Raw genomic sequence first — 21,715 nt, forward strand, 5'->3', positions numbered from 1 at the left:
CCTAGGTGCCAGTCCCTGCCTTCTACCACAGTCCTTGCAAGGGCGGCTGTGGAACTAGTCCTTGCAGCCAGAACTCTCACTCTGGCTATTGTGGAGTATGCTGAAGGAGGACAGCAATGCACAGGCCAATGCCAAGTTTGCCACACCATGAGCACCGAATGGCTTTGCTGGACCAATGAGGTTGCTCGGGCACTGCCTTGACGCACAGGGCTGTTCATGCCTTGGCACCTGTCCCAGGAACCTCCTTGTGCTGGGGACCTGCACCCACCACCTATGCCCCCTGGGTCCCACTGGCCCCTCTGTGCCCCAGAAGGAAGGTAAACCCAAGTCTGAATCAGTGCAAGTACAGCCATTAGCAGGGTCTGGATTGCCTTGCTTGGGGACCCTGACCAACACGCATAGGGTGGTGTGAAAATCAATCCCTGTGTGTGGGTTTCGTGAGTCACAGCTCCAATGGCTCCTAAATCTACACGGGGACATAGTTAGACATAGAGCCTTGGGAACGGAGTGGCCATAACCAGGGCCTCATTTTTCAATATTTCAATAGGAATGGGGTCAATCTGAAAAGGGGCTGAGTAGCTTCGTGTTCCCTCCACACAGTAGGTGGCCAGCCCCTTTCCATCCTCTGGACCAGAAAAATTGCCAATGTTCTAATCTGGGCCTTTCCAATGCCCTAGGCCCCTGAATGACTGCATGGTTTTGACAGCAACTTGCCAGGGACCCTGTGACCTAACCTAGACACGGTCACAAAAATGGGACTAGGATACCCAGATGAACACCAGGGACCAGCCTTTGAAAGCATGGAAGATGGAATGCACCCAACGAGGAACTACTTTGAAACTAGAGCAAAGTGGTGAAAATAGATTCACGGAGGGCCAGAGGTCTTAAGTAGGAATCAGAAAGGGCTGTGGTGGTAATGCAGTGACTACAGCAAAAGGCTAGCAAGCTGGCTGTCTCAGGGATAAGCAACACCTGTGGGCTTTGGTGAAGAGGCCCTTTACTGGCTATACACGGGAGCTCTGTGAACAAGGGGCCTGCCTTCCTCCTTTAGAAAGAGAGGGAATTCCCTGGACCTGGGTCTGTTTCTTGCCCTTTCCTTCAGAGGACAGTGGCAGCAGTGATTCCGCTGTAGCTGTTTGGGGCCCCAGGCTGATGATCAACTGGTTAGAACATGACCTGGCTCCAACATTTACTACAAAGTCCCTTTGGGCACCATCCAGTGTCTTAGGCAGAGTGCACATGCATGAGCCATCTACTCAGCAGGAGGAAGGCACCTCTGGTAGCCAGGGGAGGGTGACCTGCTGGCTTCCCTTCCCTGCCATGACTCTAGCTGACTAAGCACCAAGCCCCGGGGACAGACGGGCTACCGTCTGGGATACCAGACACTGATCGTGGTCAATTGGCTCAGGAACTCACTGTCAACCCCACACCAATTTTTGGACCTGGACTGTGTACCTGACACAGACCCATTAATCCTGCTAAAATGTAGTTCAGAGTACTTTTCTCAGGCTCTGGCTCAGAATGGCCCCCAGACAGAACCTAGTTTGAACACAAGAGCAATAACATGCAAGTTGACACCCCGAGGACCAAAGCTTTTCATTACAGTAGTGAATGGGTAGGGGTAGAATTCATGGCCTCCTGCTATCGCCTGACAGGCTGACTGTGTGGGCAGGAAGAAACCCGTGAGGGTGTGGTGAAAGGAAACCTCCATTGGCTACACCTGAGCATGCAATTCTGCAGGAGGTGTGTTTTCTTCCTTCAGAAAGAGAGGCAGAAAGGGATTTGCTGGTTTGTCCTGTCCTTCCCATCAGGAAAGAGATGCACCATTGATGCAGAGGCAAGGGGTTCTGCTGCTAGATGTTTGGCAAGTGTTTGGAACCTGGACCTGATGCAGTGGTCGTTGAAGGTGCCCCTTCTGTGCTGCCCAGGTCCAGAAGCATATTGTGCCAAGGGGAACCATCTCTGAGTCCAAATGAAGGGAGGTCCACCCTTCACTGCCCTTACCCAGGGCTGGCCAAGCACCAAGCACTCAGGGAGAGACAAGAGGGACATCCTTCCTTACACTGGAAGTTACTGTTTGCTCTCCCATAGCACAGTACCAGAGCGAGAGCTTAGCGCCAACCTTTGGGCTCGGCTTGGGTCAAGGGAGTGAAAGCCCAGGCATCCCGCAATGTGTCCCAAGGTTTGGAAAATAACAAATTGGTGGCAATGGCTCCAAGGGAGACCAAGGCTCTACATTACAGATGCTTTACCTGCACCAGAGCCAGGTTCCAAACACTTGAAGGTCTACAAGCAGACCTTCAATCACTGAAGGAATACTGTATAGTCCATCTATACTTGATGGACAGGGCAGGAGAAAAGGCAATGGACAGAAGAATTCCGGGCTTACCAACCTCCTAGATAAACACTGCTTGCAGCTGGGGCATCAGGTTTAGTGAGGGGACATTTGTCTGGGTGCAACTCGTTGGAGTGTCTTACATTTGAGGTTATGCTCGTCGCTTTATACTTTGCTTTTTCCTTGTCTACTGGGTAAGAAAGGTCGTTGGGCCTCTGTGTATCCAGGTCCATTTCTGGTCTTTTCTCAAAGTACATTTCAGCTGGTAGTCATTTGGGGCCAGATTTTAGTACCAATTCTTTCACAATTTAGTTGAGGGTTTGGGTCAAGTTCTCTGGATTCTGGGATACTTTGGGCTACGGGGCCTCTCATCTCGTGTGTTTGAGAACCATGCGAACATCAGGAAACCTAGCGCAGTGGAGGGGGCCAGCACAGAATGTTGGCCTCTATGCGAGCCCAGAGGAGTTAGAAAACAAGTCTTACTTCGGCAACAAAGAAACTGTGAGCCATACGGTACTTTTTCAGTTGTATCCCGTTCTCATTTGAATTCCAGAAGGAGATTTCCTCTGGACTGGGCTTCCAGGTAAAAACAGGGGTTTTATTCCCCCTTCCCCGCTGCAGAGGTGCTTCCTATTCTGAGGACAGGCAGCTTCACATAGATTCTACTAGTCACTCTATTCTTTGCTTGCTCTCGTTCTCATAGTTCAGGAGGAACTTTGGCCTTCCATGTGTCCATTACCATTCTGTCACTGGTTTGCTTTCCTTTGTGAATCCTGATTTCAAACATTTTTCATTTTTGAGTGAGAATGAGAGAGAGAGAGAGAGAGACAGAGAGAGAGAGAGAGCTAGCAGGTGTGGGGTAGGGACAGAAAGAGGGAGAAACCCGACACGAAGCAGGCTCCATGCTGTGAGCACAAAGCCTGATGCGGGGCATGGGCTCACAAGGATGAAATCATGACCTGAGCTGAAATCACGACTCAGCCACTTAACCGACTGAGCCATCCATGTGCCCATCCCTTGTGGTTCATCTATTTATATGCTGGTTCCACTAGGCACAATGGGCCTGTCAATAACTCAGTGGAAAACCAGGGATTGGTGGAAAGTTCCCATGTTGTTCCAATGCTGTCTGAAAGCATTCTGCATCTGCTACACAGAAGGATCCACTGACCTCCCCTATCCCCCCTAACCTACCACACCCGCACAGACACATATTGAAGACAAGTTGGCATGGGAATGGCAGAATTGAAACACTATCTTCTACAGATGCCCGCGTTCTGAAGAGTAGACAGTTCACCCATTTGCAGAATCCTTCAGGCCCTGCAGAATGTGCAGGAAGAGCCCATGCAAGCACGAGTACAACAGAGGCACTTTCCAAACACTTGAGGGTCAGCCACAACCTACAAGCTGCTAAATGTATAGGATGACTGTCTCAGAGGAGAGTGCAAAAAGAAAAAGAAAAAGAAAAATCCAATGCCAGAAACTTTCCATCTCCTTTTGGAGGAACAACGCAGGAGGTCTCCTTTGTTGTAGCCCCCACAGTGTTCTTACTGCTGAGACAACTATCTTGCCAGGAGATTCTGCTAGTCGCTTCATTTTTTTTTTTGCTATATGCCATTCTCTTTGGTTCATAAAGAAATTTGGCCTTCTGTGTATTCTCCCCCACCCTGCTGCTCTTTTCCAAACTCAGTTGTCTCTGTTGTCCATTCAGGCACACTGTCCCAGAGCCATTTCCTCTACGTTTATCTAGGTGTTCTGGCCCCGTTCTTGTCACTCTAGGATATGCTGGGCCACAGGATATGATGAAAAATTGCCTTTCAGGAGGCAAAAGGGAAAATGCACTATCGGGGCCTCATCAAAATAACACGCTTCTGCACAGCGAAGGAAACAGTCCTCAATACTAAAGGGCGACCGAGAGAATGGGAGAAGCTATGTGCCAATTACATATCAGATAAAGGGTTCGTATCCAAAATCTAGAAAGAACTTATCAAAGTAGACACCCCATAAACAAACACTCCAGTGAAGAAATGAGCCACAGACATGAAGAGACACTGCTCCAAAGAAGACTTGCAGATGGCCACCCGACACATGAAAAAAATGCTCAACATCACTCATCATCAGGGAATTACACATCAAAACCACAACGGGATACCACCTTATACCTGCCAGAAAGACCAACATTGACAACGGAGGCAACATCTGAGGTTGGCGAGGCTGTGGAGAAACAGGATCTCTTTGCATTGCTGGTGGGAATGCAAGCGGGGCAGCCACTCTGGACATTACTCAAAAAATTAAAAATGGAAACTCCCTACGACCCAGCAATTGCACTACTAGGTATTTATGCAAGGGAGACAGGAAGGCTGTTTCGGAAGGGCACATGCGCCCCAACTTTACTAACAGCACTGTCAGCAACAGCCAAAGTATGGAAAGAGCCCAAATGTCCATCGATGAATGAATGGATAAAGAAGGTGTGGTCGATATATACAATGGAGTGTTGCTCAGCAGTCACAAAGAATGTCATCTTGCCTTTTGCACCTACATTGATAGAACTAGAGGGTTTTATGGTATGCGACAGTAGTCAGAGAAAAACAACTATCAAGAGATTTCACTCATCTGAGACCTTTAAGACACAGAACAGATGAACATAAAGGAAGGGAGGCACAAATAATCTCCAAACAGGGAGGGGGCCAAAACATAAGAGACTCTTAAATATGGAGAACACACAGAGGGTCCCTGGAGTTGTTGTGGGAGGGGGTGTGGGTAACTGGGTAAGAAGTATTAAGGAATCTACTCTTGAAATCATTGTTGCACTAGAGGCTAATTTGGATGGAACTCAAAACGTAAAAGAAAAGAAAAGAAAAGAAAAGAAAAGAAAAGAAAAGAAAAGAAAAGAAAAGAAAAGAAAAGAAAAGAAAAGAAATTGCCTTTCAGTACCCTGTTGGCAAAGATAAGCCCAGGGCGTTTCAAGGTGCCCAGCAGGAATGCATGTGTGTACACAGGGTCAGAGGGATCAGGAGGGAGCTATCCTTCCTTCTGGGACAAGAGGCACATGGAGCTGGACAGTTGCTTCTCAACTTTATCTCATTCTCAGCTGAAAGGAAAGCCTTTGGCCGTGTGTGTAGCCATTCCAATTCCCTGGCTGTATTGACAATTACGTGTTGGATCCCAGGCAAGGCCAAGGAGGCCATCCCCCACATAGGGAGTGCCCAGGCATTCCTAATGAGCTCTGACTCTTGTCTGGGCTAAACCAAGAGCAATCAGTTTCTGATATCCCCCAGGAAAGATTGCCTTCCTGGGAGTACTTGGTGTCTGGCTGGCTGAGAAAAGAAATGTTGGTTAGCCAACGTGTCTCCCTCCCTGCATGTTAAGGATGCTTTCACTCTGAAGACCAGTTGGCTCCCCGTAGGCACCAGTTGCGAGGACCTTGTTAGCACTGAAAGACACCATTCAAGAACTACTGCACCACAGGCCAGTTCACAACACTTGAACACAACACCACGCCCCTGGTAACACTGCTGCCTCTCTCCTTTGATCAGGGGACAAAAGGAAAAGAGTGAACTCCCGAAGCTTTTCTTCTCTTTGCCGAGTAAGAATAAGGTATCTTGCCATCAAGACTCCTACTGCAAAGAGTGGAGGCTTCCCTTTGCACTTGCCCATAGGTGTTTCTTATTCCTGACACAGTCAGCTTGCCAGGAGATTGTAGGGGCCATTTCATCCACAGAATTATCCCATTTGCATCTCTCATAGGAACACTGTGTCTCTATGTACCTACTCCACCATTGTCCTCTCTTTTGTGTTTTTTTATTACTTTTCAGACAGAGGGACAGACAGAGAGGAAGAGAGAGGAGAGGGAGACAGAGACAGAGAGAGCAGGCAGTGAGGGGTAGAGTGGGACAGATGATCCCAAGGCGTCTCCCTGCTCACAGTAGAGAACTGAGGTGGGGGAGGGCTTGCAAACCATAAGATCATGACTTTAGCAATGAAGCAATGTTGAACCAATGAGTCACCCAAGAGCCCCCGTAGCACCATGTCTTTTAACAGTTTAAAACATTTATTTCACTTTTGAGAGAGTGAGTGAGATAAAGAGAGAGAGAGAGGGACATTGCAAGCAGAAAAGGGCTGAGAGAGAGACAAAGACTCTGAAGCAGGAGTTCCGGAAGATGGCGGCGTAGGAGGACGCTGGACTCACCGCTCGTCCTGCTGATCACTTAGATTCCACCTACACCTGCCTTAAGAACCCAGAAAACCGCCAGAGGGTTAGCAGAACGGAGTCTCCGGAGCCAAGAGCAGACGAGAGACCCACGGAAGAGGGTAGGACGGGCGGCGAGGCGGTGCGTGCTCCAAGGACTGGCGGGAGGGAGCCGGGGCGGAGGGGCGGCTCGCCGGCCAAGCAGAGTCCCCGAGTCTGGCTGGGAAAAGCGGAGGGGCCGGAAGGACTGTGTTCCGACAGCAAGCGCGACTTAGCGTCTGGGAGGTCATAAGTTAACAGCTCTGCTCAGAAAGCGGGAAGGCTGGAGGACAAAGGGAGGGAGAGCTGCTGAGCCCCCGGACGGCAGAGCTCAGCTTAGCGGGGAACAAAGGCGCTCGCCAGCGCCATCTCCCCCACCCATCCCCCAGCCAGAATCCCAAATGGAACCAGTTCTTGCAGGGAACTTGCTCGCTCAGCGCAAACACCCAACTCTGTGCTTCTGCCGAGCCAAACCTCCGGCAGCGGATCTGACTCCCTCCCACTGCCACAGGGCCCCTCCTGAAGTGGATCACCTAAGGAGAAGCGAGCTAAGCCTGCCCCTCCTGCCCCCGTGCACCTTGCCTACCCACCCCAGCTAATACGCCAGATCCCCAGCACCACAAGCCTGGCAGTGTGCAAGTAGCCCAGACGTGCCACGCCACCCCACAGTGAATCCCGCCCCTAGGAGAGGGGAAGACAAGGCACACACCAGTCTGACTGTGGCCCCAGCGGTGGGCTGGGCAGACATCAGGTCGGACTGCGGCCCCGCCCACCAACTCCAGTTACACACCACAGCAAGGGGGAAGTGCCCTGCGGGTCCTCACCACTCCAGGGACTATCCAAAATGACCAAACGGAAGAATTCCCCTCAGAAGGATCTCCAGGAAATAACAACAGCTAATGAACTGATCAAAAAGGATTTAAATAATATAACAGAAAGTGAATTTAGAATACTAGTCATAAAATTAATCGCTGGGCTTGAAAACAGTATACAGGACAGCAGAGAATCTCTTGCCACAGAGATCAAGGGACTAAGGAACAGTCACGAGGAACTGAAAAACGCTTTAAACGAAATGCAAAACAACATGGAAACCATGACGGCTCGGATTGAAGAGGCAGAGGAGAGAATAGGTGAACTAGAAGGTAATGTGATGGAGAAAGAGGAAGCTGAAAGAGAGATAAAAAAATCCAGGAGTATGAGGGGAAAATTAGAGAACTAAGTGATACACTAAAAAGAAATAATATACGCATAATTGGTATCCCAGAGGAGGAAGAGAGAGGGAAAGGTGCTGAAGGGGTACTTGAAGACATTATAGCTGAGAACTTCCCTGAACTGGGGAAGGAAAAAGGCATTGAAATCCAAGAGGCACAGAGAACTCCCTTCAGACGTAACTTGAATCGATCTTCTGCACGACATATCATAGTGAAACTGGCAAAATACAAGGATAAAGAGAAAATTCTGAAAGCAGCAAGGGATAAACGTGCCCTCACATATAAAGGGAGACCTATACGACTCGTGACTGATCTCTCCTTTGAAACTTGGCAGGCCAGAAAGGCTTGGCACGATATCTTCAGTGTGCTAAACAGAAAAAATATGCAGCCGAGAATCCTTTATCCAGCAAGTCTGGCATTTAGAATAGAAGGAGAGATAAAGGTCTTCCCAAACAAACAAAAACTGAAGGAATTTGTCACCATGAAACCAGCCCTACAAGAGATCCTAAGGGGGATCCTGTGAGACAAAGTACCAGAGACATCACTACAAGCATAAAACATACAGACATCACAATGACTCTAAACCCGTATCTTTCTAGAATAACACTGAATGTAAATGGATTAAATGCGCCAGCCAAAAGACATAGGGTATCAGAATGGATAAAAAAACAAGACCCATCTATTTGCTGTCTACAAGAGACTCATTTTAGATCTGAGGACACCTTTAGATTGACAGTGAGGGGATGGAGAACTATTTATCATGCTACTGGAAGCCACAAGAAAGCTGGAGTAGCCATACTTATATCAGACAAACTAGACTTTCAATTAAAGGCTGTAACAAGAGATGAAGGAGGGCATTATATAATAATTACAAGGTCTATCCATCAGGAAGAGCTAACAATTATAAGTGTCTATGCGCCAAATACCGGAGCCCCCAGATATATAACACAATTACTCAGAAACATAAGCAACCTTATTGATAAGAATGTGGTCATTGCAGGGGACTTTAACACCCCACTTACAGAAATGGATAGATCATCTAGACACACAGTCAATAAAGAAACAAGGGCCCTGAATGATACATTCGATCAGATGGACTTGACAGATATATTTAGAACTCTGCATCCCAAAGCAACAGAATATACTTTCTTCTCGAGTGCACATGGAACATTCTCCAAGATAGATCATTTACTGGGTCACAAAACAGCCCTTCATAAGTTTACAAGAATTGAAATTATACCATGCGTACTTTCAGACCACCATGCTATGAAGCTTGAAATCAACCACAGGAAAATGTCTGGAAAACCTCCAAAAGCATGGAGGTGAAAGAACACCCTACTAACGAAGGAGTGGGTCAACCAGGCAATTAGAGAAGAAATTAAAAAATATATGGAAACAAACGAAAATGAAAATACAACAATCCAAACGCTTTGGGATGCAGCGAAGGCAGTCCTGAGAGGAAAATACATTGCAATCCAGGCCTATCTCAAGAAACAAGAAAACTCCCAAATACAAAATCTAACAGCACACCGAAAGGAAATAGAAGCAGAACAGCAAAGGCAGCCTAAACCCAGCAGAAGAAGAGAAATCATAAAGATCAGAGCAGATATAAACAATATAGAATCTAAAAAAACTGTAGAGCAGATCAACGAAACCAAGAGTTGGTTTTTTGAAAAAATAAACAAAATTCACAAACCTCTAGCCAGGCTTCTCAAAAAGAAAAGGGAGATGACCCAAATAGATAACATCATGAATGAAAATGGAATTATTACAACCAATCCCTCAGAGATACACACAATTATCAGCGAATACTATGAAAAATTATATGCCAACAAATTGGACAACCTGGAAGAAATGGACAAATTCATAAACACCCTCACTCTTCCAAAACTCAATCAGGAGGAAATAGAAAGCTTGAACAGACCCATAACCAGCGAAGAAATTGAACCGGTTATCACAAATCTCCCAACAAATAAGAGTCCAGGACCAGATGGCTTCCCAGGGGAGTTCTACCAGACGTTTAAAGCAGAGATAATACCTATCCTTCTCAAGCTATTCCATGAAATAGAAAGGGAAGGAAAACTTCCAGACTCATTCTATGAAGCCAGTATTACTTTGATTCCTAAACCAGACAGAGACCCAGTAAAAAAAGAGAACTACAGGCCAATATCTCTGATAAATATGGATGCAAAAAATCTCAATAAGATACTAGCAAATCGAATTCAACAGCATATAAAAAGAATTATTCACTATGATCAAGTGGGATTCATTCCTGGCATGCAGGGCTGGTTCAACATTCGCAAATCGATCAACGTGATACATCACATTAACCAAAAAAAAGAGAAGAACCATATGATCCTGTCAATCGATGCAGAAAAGGCCTTTGACAAAATCCAGCACCCTTTCTTAATAAAAACCCTTGAGAAAGTCGGGATAGAAGGAACATACTTAAAGATCATAAAAGCCATTTATGAAAAGCCCACAGCTAACATCATCCTCAACGGGGGAAAACTGAGAGCTTTTTCCCTGAGATCAGGAACACGACAGGGATGCCCACTCTCACCGCTGTTGTTTAACATAGTGCTGGAAGTTCTAGCATCAGCAATCAGACAACAAAAGGAAATCAAAGGCACCAAAATTGGCAAAGATGAAGTCAAGCTTTCGCTTTTTGCAGATGACATGATATTATACATGGAAAATCCGATAGACTCCACCAAAAGTCTGCTAGAACTGATACATGAATTCAGCAAAGTTGCAGGGTACAAAATCACTGTACAGAAATCAGTTGCATTCTTATACACTAACAATGAAGCAACAGAAAGACAAATAAAGAAACTGATCCCATTCACAATTGCACCAAGAAGCATAAAATACCTAGGGATAAATCTAACCAAAGATGTAAAAGATCTGTATGCTGAAAACTATAGAAAGCTTATGCAGGTAATTGAAGAAGATAGAAAGAAATGGAAAGACATTCCCTGCTCATGGATTGGAAGAATAAATATTGTCAAAATGTCAATACTACCCAAAGCTATCTACACATTCAATGCAATCCCAATCAAAATTGCACCAGCATTCTTCTCGAAACTAGAACAAGCAATCCTAAAATTCATATGGAACCACAAAAGGCCCCGAAGAGCCAAAGTAATTTTTAAGAAGAAGACCAAAGCAGGAGGCATCCCAATCCCAGACTTTAGCCTCTACTACAAAGCTGAAATCATCAAGACAGCATGGTATTGGCATAAACACAGACACATAGACCAATGGAATAGAATAGAAACCCCAGAACTAGACCCACAAACGTATGGCCAACTCATCTTTGACAAAGCAGGAAAGAACATCCAATGGAAAAAAGATAGGCTCTTTAACAAATGGTGCTGGGAGAACTGGACAGCAACATGCAGAGGGTTGAAACTAGACCACTTTCTCACACCATTCACAAAAATGAACTCAAAATGGATAAAGAACCTGAATGTGAGACAGGAAACCATCAAAACCGTAGAGGAGAAAGCAGGAAAAGACCTCTCTGACCTCAGCCGTAGCAATCTCTTACTCGGCACATCCCCAAAGGCAAGGGAATTAAAAGCAAAAGTGAATTACTGGGACCTTATGAAGATAAAAAGCTTCTGCACAGCAAAGGAAACAACCAACAAAACGAAAAGGCAACCAAAGGAATGGGAAAAGATATTTGCAAATGACACATCGGACAAAGGGCTAGTATCCAAAATATATAAAGACTCATCAAACTCCACACCCGAAAAACAAATAACCCAGTGAAGAAATGGGCAGAAAACATGAATAGACACTTCTCTAAAGAAGACATCCAGATGGCCAACAGGCACATGCAAAGATGTTCAACGTCGCTCCTTATCAGGGAAATACAAAGCAAAACCACACTCAGATACCACCTCACGCCAGAGTGGCCAAAATGAAGAAATCAGGAGACTATAGATGCTGGAGAGGATGTGGAGAAACGGGAACCCTCTTGCACTGTTGGTGGGAAAGCAAATTGGTGCAGCCGCTCTGGAAAGCAGTGTGGAGGTTCCTCAGAAAATTAAAAATAGACCTACCCTATGGCCCAGCAATAGCACTGCTAGGAATTTATCCAAGGGATACAGGAGTACTGATGCATAGGGGCACTTGTACCCCAATGTTTATAGCAGCACTCTCAACAATGGCCAAAGTATGGAAAGAACCTAAATGTCCATCAACTGATGAATGCATAAAGAACTTGTGGTTTAGGGGCGCCTGGGTGGCGCAGTCGGTTAAGCGTCCGACTTCAGCCAGGTCACGATCTCGCGGTCCGTGAGTTCGAGCCCCGCGTCAGGCTCTGGGCTGATGGCTCAGAGCCTGGAGCCTGTTTCCGATTCTGTGTCTTCCTCTCTCTCTGGCCCTCCCCCGTTCATGCTCTGTCTCTCTCTGTCCCAAAAATAAAAAAATAAAAAACGTTGAAAAAAAAATTTAATAAAAAAAAAAAGAACTTGTGGTTTATATACACAATGGAATACTACGTGGCAATGAGAAAGAATGAAATATGGCCTTTTGTAGCAACGTGGATGGAACTGGAGAGTGTGATGCTAAGTGAAATAAGCCATACAGAGGAAGACAGATACCATATGGTTTCACTCTTAGGTGGATCCTGAGAAACGTAACAGAAACCCATGGGGGAGGGGAAGGAAAAAAAAAAAAAGAGGTTAGAGTGGGAGAGAGCCAAAGCATAAGAGACAGTTAAAAACTGAGAACAAACTGAGGGTTAATGGGGGTGGGAGGGAGGGTAGGGTGGTTGATGGGTATTGAGGAGGGCACATTTTGGGATGAGCACTGGGTGTTGTATGGAAACCAATTTGACAGTAAATTTCATATATTAAAAAATAACAAAATAAAAAAATAAACACACACACACACACACACACACACACACACAAAAAGAAAAGAAAAGAAAAGAAAAGAAAAGACTCTGAAGCAGGCTCCAGGCTTCGAGCTCTCAGCACGAAGCCCGACTAGGGACCCGAACTCGAGAACTGGGAGACCATGACCTGAGCAGAAGCCAAGAGTTGAGGTTTAGGGGAATGAGTCATCCACGTGCCCCCTTTTACCCTTTCTAAAATGAGAATCTTCCATGGACACATCAGGGCCCATGTTTCAGAGCAATTCACTCTGATTTTAATTGGGGATTCTGGATGAGTTCTTGTGACAGCACAATAACATGGGCCCTAGGAGCCTTACAACATGCCTTCCAGATCTAAATTGACAACATGAGATGTAGGTCAGGGGAAGGTACCCAACAGAGGATATTTGTGTGTAGTTAGGGCCAAAGGGTGTGGGAAGGAAGTTGACCTCACGTCTGGGACAAGGGCAAATGGCGCGACACATTTCCCTCTCAGCCTTCTCCCATTCTCATCTGAAAGGAAACTTTCGTTGTCCTTAGAGCCATTCCCATGCCAATGCTATGTGCTAACTAGGACTTGGTTTGCAGCCCGGGTGAGCCAGTGAGGCTGTCAGTCACACAGTGAGCTCCCAGGCATGCATGGTGAGTTCTCACGCTGCTTCCGTGCCCACCAAGGAAAATTATTTTCTGAAAACCCACAGGAAAGATAGCCCTGCTCTCAGAGAGCACTTACTGCTTGGCCTCAGATTCTGAAGAGCACACAATCCACGCATAAGAGCTATGTTCCAGGACTTGGTCAGTGCAGACAGTTGCCCGTCACCATCGAATGCATAACAGAAACGGTTGCAAACACTTGAGCGACAGCCTGGAGCATGGACCCACTACCCCTGAATCCCTGCTGCCTCTGTCTCCTGATGGGAACGGCAGGAAAAACAGCCAAGGTCAGAAGCTGTCCCTCTGTTGCAGAAGGACACAGGCAGACCCATTGCAGACTGGACTTTCCAGAGGTTTTCCCTTTAGAGTTTGAGTTTTTCTCTCGCCTCAGGTGTTCTTCCTCCTTACGCAGGACCTTGCCAGGAAATTGTCCTTCTAGACACTTCATTATAACCTGCGTCCCCGTCTCTTCACTAATGAATCACTTTGGCCATTCGCATTTCCGTTTCAATGAATACCCTTTTTTCGGTATCCAAAGACCCTTGTCTCTGGGTGCCATTCAGAGCCTTTTTCCCAGAGAAATATCCAGACATGTGGAACCTGGGTCCTCCTGTGGCCCTCCCATGTTTCTTTATCTACCAATTTCCCTGTTTTGACTTAGGAGCCATAGACCTGTCACTCACTCGACCCGTGCCCAGGGATACATTTTCCCACCGGCCAGGGCACGTCGCAGGTGGGGCCCAGCAAAGCAGCTCAACCACTCCTAGAGACAGCACTTGCACTTACCCCTCTTGGATTTACCTTCCATCTGGGGCACAGATGGCCCGCAGGAACACAGGTATCATGATTGGGTGCAGGTCACGACCAATAGAGTTTAGAAAGGAGAAAGTCTCATATTCTGAGCATTCTAATCATGCTCACTTGGTGTCCATGTGTGGTCATTTTACTATCCAGTTTACTATCCCCACATGTGCCTTGGCACATACACACTGATGATGTTTTCAAGAAAAAGTAGACCCTAGGGTAGTGACTAGGGAGAAAGAAGCAAAGGGGTAGAGACAGCTATGCCATGGGGCACCCGCATCCATTTGCTTGGCTGCATGCTCAATGGCCCAAACATGGTCAAGGAATGCCTTAAATGAGTACATGCCTGCTGGACCCATGGGCCATCCGTGGCGCAGCCTCCAGAAGAAAGGACGAGGGTGCTCTGGGGACACCTCGAATTATTATGAGCTAAGTCCCCTGAGTTAGACAACAGCTACAGAACAAATGCTTTCAGCGTTCTCGTGTAGAGTGTTGGGATTCTCCAGAGTTTCATCTAATCATAATGGGTCAACTGGCCTTGGCTCTCCCTCAACGACTTATATCTCCGTCACCCCACCAGAGCCTCTCGCGTTTTCCAGCCTCTGGAAAAGGCAAGAACTAACGTACAATGGGAAGTTGTTACACTCTCTGAATGATACTCAGGGCAAGATATATTCATTTTAAAACAGGGCAACCTGAATGATATGTGAACAGAGGAGGCAACGCTGTGCTGTTACCAACCTCTGCATTTCTTGCAGGCATATTGCACGCTGGCCAACACTGCGACTCAGTACATACTTCATATAGGTTAATCCTGGCTTTCATCAACACAACCCACCATAACTGGCCATTTCGTGTGAGGGTACACATGTGAGAGGACTTTAGTGCTCCAAACAGGGGCTGGGAGAAGTGAACTGGTAAGGAGGCAAACACCAGGTGCTGCCCCAATGGGCTCCACCCTAGGTGCCAGTCCCTGCCTTCTACCACAGTCCTTGCAAGGGCGGCTGTGGAACTAGTCCTTGCAGCCAGAACTCTCACTCTGGCTATTGTGGAATATGCTGAAGGAGAACAACAATGCACAGGCCAATGCCAAGTTTGCCACACCATGAGCAGCGGATGGCTTTGCTGGACCACTGAGGTTGCTCGGGCACTGCCTTGACGCACAGGGCTGTTCATGCCTTGGCACCTGTCCCAGGAACCTCCTTGTGCTGGGGACCTGCACCCACCACCTATGCCCCCTGGTTCCCACTGGCCCCTCTGTGCCCCAGAAGGAAGGTAAACTCAAGTCTGAGTCAGTGCAAGTACAGCCATTAGCAGGGGCTGCTTTCCTTGCTTGGGGACCATGTCCAACACGCATAGGGTGGTGTGAAAATCAATCCCTGGGTGTGGGTTTATTGAGTCACAGCTCCAATGGCTCCTAAATCTACACGGGGCCATAGTTAGACATAGAGCCTTGGGAACGGAGTGGCCATAACCAGGGCCTCATTTTTCAATATTTCAATAGGAATGGGGTCATTCTGGAAAGGGGCTGTGTAGCTTCGTGTTCCCTCCACACAGTAGGTGGCCAGGCCCCTTTCCATCCTCTAGACCAGAAAAGATGCCAATGTTCTAATCTGGGCCTTTCCAATGGCCTAGTCCCCTGAATGACTGCATGGTTTTGACAGCAACTTGCCAGGGACCCTGTGACCTAACCTAGACACGGTCACAAAAATGGGACTAGGATACCCAGCTGAACACCAGGGACCAGCCTCTGAAAACATGGAAGATGGAATGCACCCAGGGAGGAACTACATTGAAACTAGAGCAAAGTGGTGAAAATAGATTCACGGAGGGCCAGAGGTCTTAAGAAGGAATCAGAAAGGGCTGTGGTGGTAATGCAGTGACTACAGCAAAAGGCTAGCAAGCTGGCTGTCTCAGGGATAAGGAATACCTGTGGGCTTTGGTGAAGGGGCCCTTTACGGGCTATACACGGGAGCTCTGTGAACAAGGGGCCTGCCTTCCTCCTTTAGAAAGAGAGGGAATTCCCTGGACCTAGGTCTGTTTCTTGCCCTTTCCTTCAGAGGACAGTGGCTGCAGTGATTCAGCTGTGGCTGTTTGGGGCACCAGGCTGATGATCAACTGGTTAGAACCTGGCCTGGCTCCAACATTTACTACAACGTCCCTTTGGGCACCATCCAGTGGCTTAGGCAGAGTGCACATGCATGAGCCATCTACTCAGCAGGAGGAAGGCACCTCTGGTAGCCAGGGGAGGGTGACCAGCTGGCTACCTTCCATGCCATGTCTCTAGCTGACTAAGCACCAAGCCCACGGGGACAGACGGGCTACCGTCTGGGATACCAGACACTGATCGTGGTCAATTGGCTCAGGAACTCACTGGCAACCCCACACCAATTTTTGGACCTGGACTGTGTACCTGACACAGACCCATGGATCCTGCAAAAATGTAGTTCAGAGTACATTTCTGAGGCTCTGGCTCAGAATGGCCCCCAGACAGATAATAGTTTGAACACAAGAGCAATACCATGCAAGTTGACACCCCGAGGACCAAAGCTTTTCATTACAGAAGTGAATGGGTAGGGTTAGAATTCAGGGCCTCCTGCTATCCCCTGGCAGGCTGACTGTGTGGGCAGGAAGAAACCCGTGAGGGTGTGGTGAAAGGAAACCTCCATTGGCTACACCTGAGCATGCAGTTCTGCAGGAGGTGTGTTTTCTTCCTTCAGAAAGAGAGGCAGAAAGGGATTTGCTGGTTTGTCCTGTCCTTCCCATCAGGAAAGAGATGCACCATTGATGCAGAGGCAAGGGGTTCTGCTGCTAGATGTTTGGCACGTGTTTGGAACCTGGACCTGATGCAGTGGTCCTTGAAGGAGCCACTACTGTGCTGCCCAGGTCCAGAAGCATAGTGTGCCTAGGGGAACCATCTGTGAGTTGAAATGATGGGAGGTCCACCCTTCACTGCCCTTACCCACAGCTGGCCAAGCACCAAGCACTCAGGGAGAGACAAGAGGGACATCCTTCCTTACACTGGAGGTTATTGTTTGCTCTCCAATAGCACAGGACCAGAGCGAGAGCTTAGCGCCAACCTTTGGGCTCGGCTTGTGTGAAGGCAGTGAAAGCCCAGGCATCCCGCAATGTGTCCCAAGGCTTGGAAAATAACAAATTGGTGGCAATGGTACAAGGGAGACCAAGGCTCTATATTACAGATGCTCTACCTGCACCAGAGCCAGGTTCCAAACACTTGAAGGTCCACAAGCAGACCTTCAATCACTGAAGGAATGCTGTATAGTCCATCTCTACTTGATGGACAGGGCAGGAGGAAAGGCAATGGCCAGAAGAATTCCAGGCTTGCCAACCTTCTAGATAAAGACTGCTTGTAGTTGGGGCATCAGGTTTAGTCAGGGGACATTTGTCTGGGTACAACTCGTTGGAGTGTCTTACATTTGAGGTTATGCTGGTCGCTTTATCCTTTGCTTTTTCCTTGTCTACTGGGTAAGAAAGATCGTTGGGCCTCTGTGTATCCACGTCCATTTCTGGTCTTTTCTCAAAGTACATTTCAGCTGGTAGGCATGTGGGGCCAGATTTTAGGATCAATTCTTTCTCATTTTAGGTGAGGGTTTGGGTCAAGTTCTCTGGACTCTGGGATACTTTGGGCTACGGGGCCTCTCATCTCGTGTGTTTGAGAACCATGCGAACATCAGGAAACCTAGCGCAGTGGAGGGGCACAGCACAGAATGTTGGCCTGTATGCGGGCCCAAAGGAGTTAGAAAACCAGTCTTACTTCTGCAACAAGGAAACTGTGAGCCATACGGGACATTTTCAGTTGTATCCCGTTGTCATTTGAATTCCAGAAGGAGATTTCCTCTGGACTGGGCTTCCAGGTAAAAACAGGGATTGTATTCCCCCTTCCCCACGGCAGAGGTGCTTCCTATTCTGAAGATAGCCAGCTTCACATGGATTCTACTAGTCACTCTGTTCTTTGCTTGCTCTCGTTCTCGTAGTTCAGGAGGAACTTTGGCCTTCCATGTGTCCATTCCCATTCTGTCACTGGTTTGCTTTCCTTTTTGAATCCTGATTTCAAATATTTTTCATTTTTGAGTGGGAATGAGAGAGAGAGAGAGAGAGACAGAGAGAGAGAGAGAGCTAGCAGGTGTGGGGTAGGGACAGAAAGAGGGAGACACCCGACCCGAAGCAGGCTCCATGCTGTGAGCACAAAGCGTGATGCGGGGCATGGCCTCACAAGGATGAAATCATGACCGGAGCTGAAATCACGACTCAGCCACTTAACCGACTGAGCCATCCATGTGCCCATCCCTTGTGGTTCATCTATTTATATCCTGGTTTCCACTAGGCACAATGGGCCTGTCAATAACTCAGTGGAAATCCAGGGATTGGTGGAAAGTTCCCCTGTTGCTCCAATGCTGTCTGAAAGCATTCAGTATCTGCTACACAGAAGGAAACACTGAACTCCCCTGTCCCCCCTAACCCCACCCCCCGCACAGACACATATTGAAGACAAGTTGGAATGGGAATAGCAGAATTGAAACTCTATCTTGTACAGATGCCCACGTTCTGAAGAGTAGACAGTTCACCCATTTACAGAATCCTTCAGGCCCTGCAGAATGTGCAGGAAGAGCCCATGCAAGCAACAGTACAAAAGAGGCACTTTCCAAACACTTGAGGGTCAGCCATAAACTACAAGCTGTTAACTGTATAGCATGACTGTCTCAGAGGGGAGGGCAAAAAAAAAAAAAAAGAAAAGAAAAATCCAATGCCAGAAACTTCCCATCTCCTTTTGAAGGAACAACGCAGGAGGTCTCTTTGTTGTAGCCCCAACAGTGTTCTTACTGCTGAGACCACCATATTGCAGGAGATTCTGTTAGGCGCTTCATTTTTTTTTTTTGCTATATGCCATTCTCTTTGGTTCATAAAGAACTTTGGCCTTCTGTGTATTCTCCCCCACCCTGGTGCTCTTTGCCAAGCTCAGTTGTCCCTGTTGTCCATTCAGGCACACTGTCCCAGAAACATTTCCTCTAAGTTTATCTAGGGATTCTGGCCCCGATCTTGTCACTCTGGGATATGCTGGGCCACAGGATATGCTGAAAAATTGCCTTTCAGGAGGCAAAAGGGAAAATGCACTATTGGGGCCTCATCAAAATAACAAGCTTCTGCACAGTGAAGGAAACAGTCCTCAATACTAAAGGGCGACCGAGAGAATGGGAGAAGCTATGTGCCAACGACATATCAGATAAAAGGTTCGTATCCAAAATCTAGAAAGAACTTATCAAAGTCGACACCCCAAAAACAAACAGTCCAGTGAAGAAAAGAGCCAAAGACATGAAGACACTGCTCCAAAGAACACTTCCAGAGGGCCACTCGACACATGAAAAAAATGCTCAACATCACTCATCATCAGGGAATTACACATCAAAACCACAACGGGATACCACCTTATACCTGGCAGAAAGACCAACATTGACAACGGAGGCAACATCTGAGGTTGGCGAGGTTGTGGAGAAACAGGATCTCTTTGCATTGCTGGTGGGAATGCAAGCGGGGCAGCCACTCTGGACATTACTCAAAAAATTAAAAATGGAACCTCCCTACGACACAGGAATTGCACTACTAGGTATTTATCCAAGGGAGACAGGAAGGCTGTTTCGAAAGGGCACATGTGCCCCAACATTTATACCAGCACTTTCCGCAGCAGCCAAAGTATGGAAAGAGCCCAAATGTCCATCGATGGATGAAGGGATAAAGAAGGTGTGGTCGATATATACAATGGAGTGTTGCTCAGCAGTCACAAAGAATGACATCTTGCCTTTTGCAGCTACATTGATAGAACTAGAGGGTTTTATGGTACGCGAAAGTAGTCAGTCAGAGAAACACAACTATCAAGCGACTTCACTCATCTGAGGCCTTTAAGACACAGAACAGATGAACATAAAGGAAGGGAGGCACAAATAATCTCCAAAGAGGGAGGGGGCCAAAACATTAGAGACTCTTAAATATGGAGAACACACAGAGGGTCCCTGGAGGTGTTGTGGGAGGGGGTGTGGGCTAACTGGGTAAGAAGTGTTAAGGAATCTACTCTTGAAGTCATTGTTGCACTAGAGGCTAACTAATTTGGATGGAACTCGAAATGTAAAATGAAATAAAAGAAAATAAATTGCCTTTCAGTGCCCTGTTGGCAAAGATAAGCCCAGGGCGTTTCAAGGTGCCCCGCAGGAATGCATGTGTGTACACAGGGTCAGAGGGATCAGGAGGGAGCTATCCTTCCTTCTGGGACAAGAGGCACATGGAGCTGGACAGTTGCTTCTCAACTTTATCTCATTCTCAGCTGAAATGAAAGCCTTTGGCCGTGTGTGTAGCCATGCCATTTCCCTGGCTGTATTGATAATTACGTGTTGGGTCCCAGGCAAGGCCAAGAAGGCCATCCCCCACATAGGGAGTGCCCAGGCATTCCTAATGACCTCTGACTCTTGTCTGGGCTAAACCAAGAGCAATCAATTTCTGATATCCCCCAGGAAAGATTGCCTACCCGGGAGTACTTGATATCTGGCTGGCTGAGAAAAGAAATGTTGGTTAGCCAACGTGTCTCCCTCCCTGCATGTTAAGGATGCTTTCACTCTGAAGACCAGTTGGCTCCCCGTAGGCACCAGTCACGAGGACCTTGTTAGCACTGAAAGACACCATTCAAGAACTACTGCACCACAGGCCACTTCAAAACACTTGAACACAACACCACGCCCCTGGTAACACTGCTGCCTCTCTCCTTTGATCAAAAGGAAAAGAGTGAACTTCCGAAGCTTTTCTTCTCTTTCCTGAGTAAGAATAAGGTATCTTGCCATGAAGACTCCTACTGCAAACAGTGGAGGTTTCCCTTTGCCCTTGCCCATAGGTGTTTCTCATTCCTGACACAGTCAGCTTGCCAGGAGATTGTAGGAGCCATTTCATCCACAGAATTATCCCATTTGCATCTCTCATAGGAACACTGTGTCTCTATGTACCTATTCTACCATTTTCCTCTCTTTTGTGTGTTTTTATTACTTTTCAGACAGAGGGAGAGACAGAGAGGAAGAGAGAGGAGAGGCAGACAGAGACAGAGAGAGCAGGCAGTGAGGGGTAGAGTGGGACAGATGATCCCAAGGCGTCTCCCTGCTCACAGTAGAGAACTGAGGTGGGGGAGGGCTTGCAAACCATAAGATCATGACTTTAGCAATGAAGCAATGTTGAACCAATGAGTCACCCAAGGGCCCCCGTAGCCCCATGTCTTTTATTTTTTTTTAATTTTTTTTTTCAACGTTTTTTATTTTTATTTTTGGGACAGAGAGAGACAGAGCATGAACGGGGGAGGGGCAGAGAGAGAGAGGGAGACACAGAATCGGAAACAGGCTCCAGGCTGCGAGCCATCAGCCCAGAGCCTGACGCGGGGCTCGAACTCGCGGACCGGACCGCGAGATCGTGACCTGGCTGAAGTCGGATGCTTAACCGACTGCGCCACCCAGGCGCCCCGCCCCATGTCTTTTAACAGTTTAAAACATTTATTTCACTTTTGAGAGAGTGAGTGAGAGAAAGAGAGAGAGAGAGGGAATTGCAAGCAG

This window comes from Neofelis nebulosa, chromosome 16 (genome assembly GCF_028018385.1).
Source record: "Neofelis nebulosa isolate mNeoNeb1 chromosome 16, mNeoNeb1.pri, whole genome shotgun sequence".
Classification (NCBI taxonomy): domain Eukaryota; kingdom Metazoa; phylum Chordata; class Mammalia; order Carnivora; family Felidae; genus Neofelis; species Neofelis nebulosa.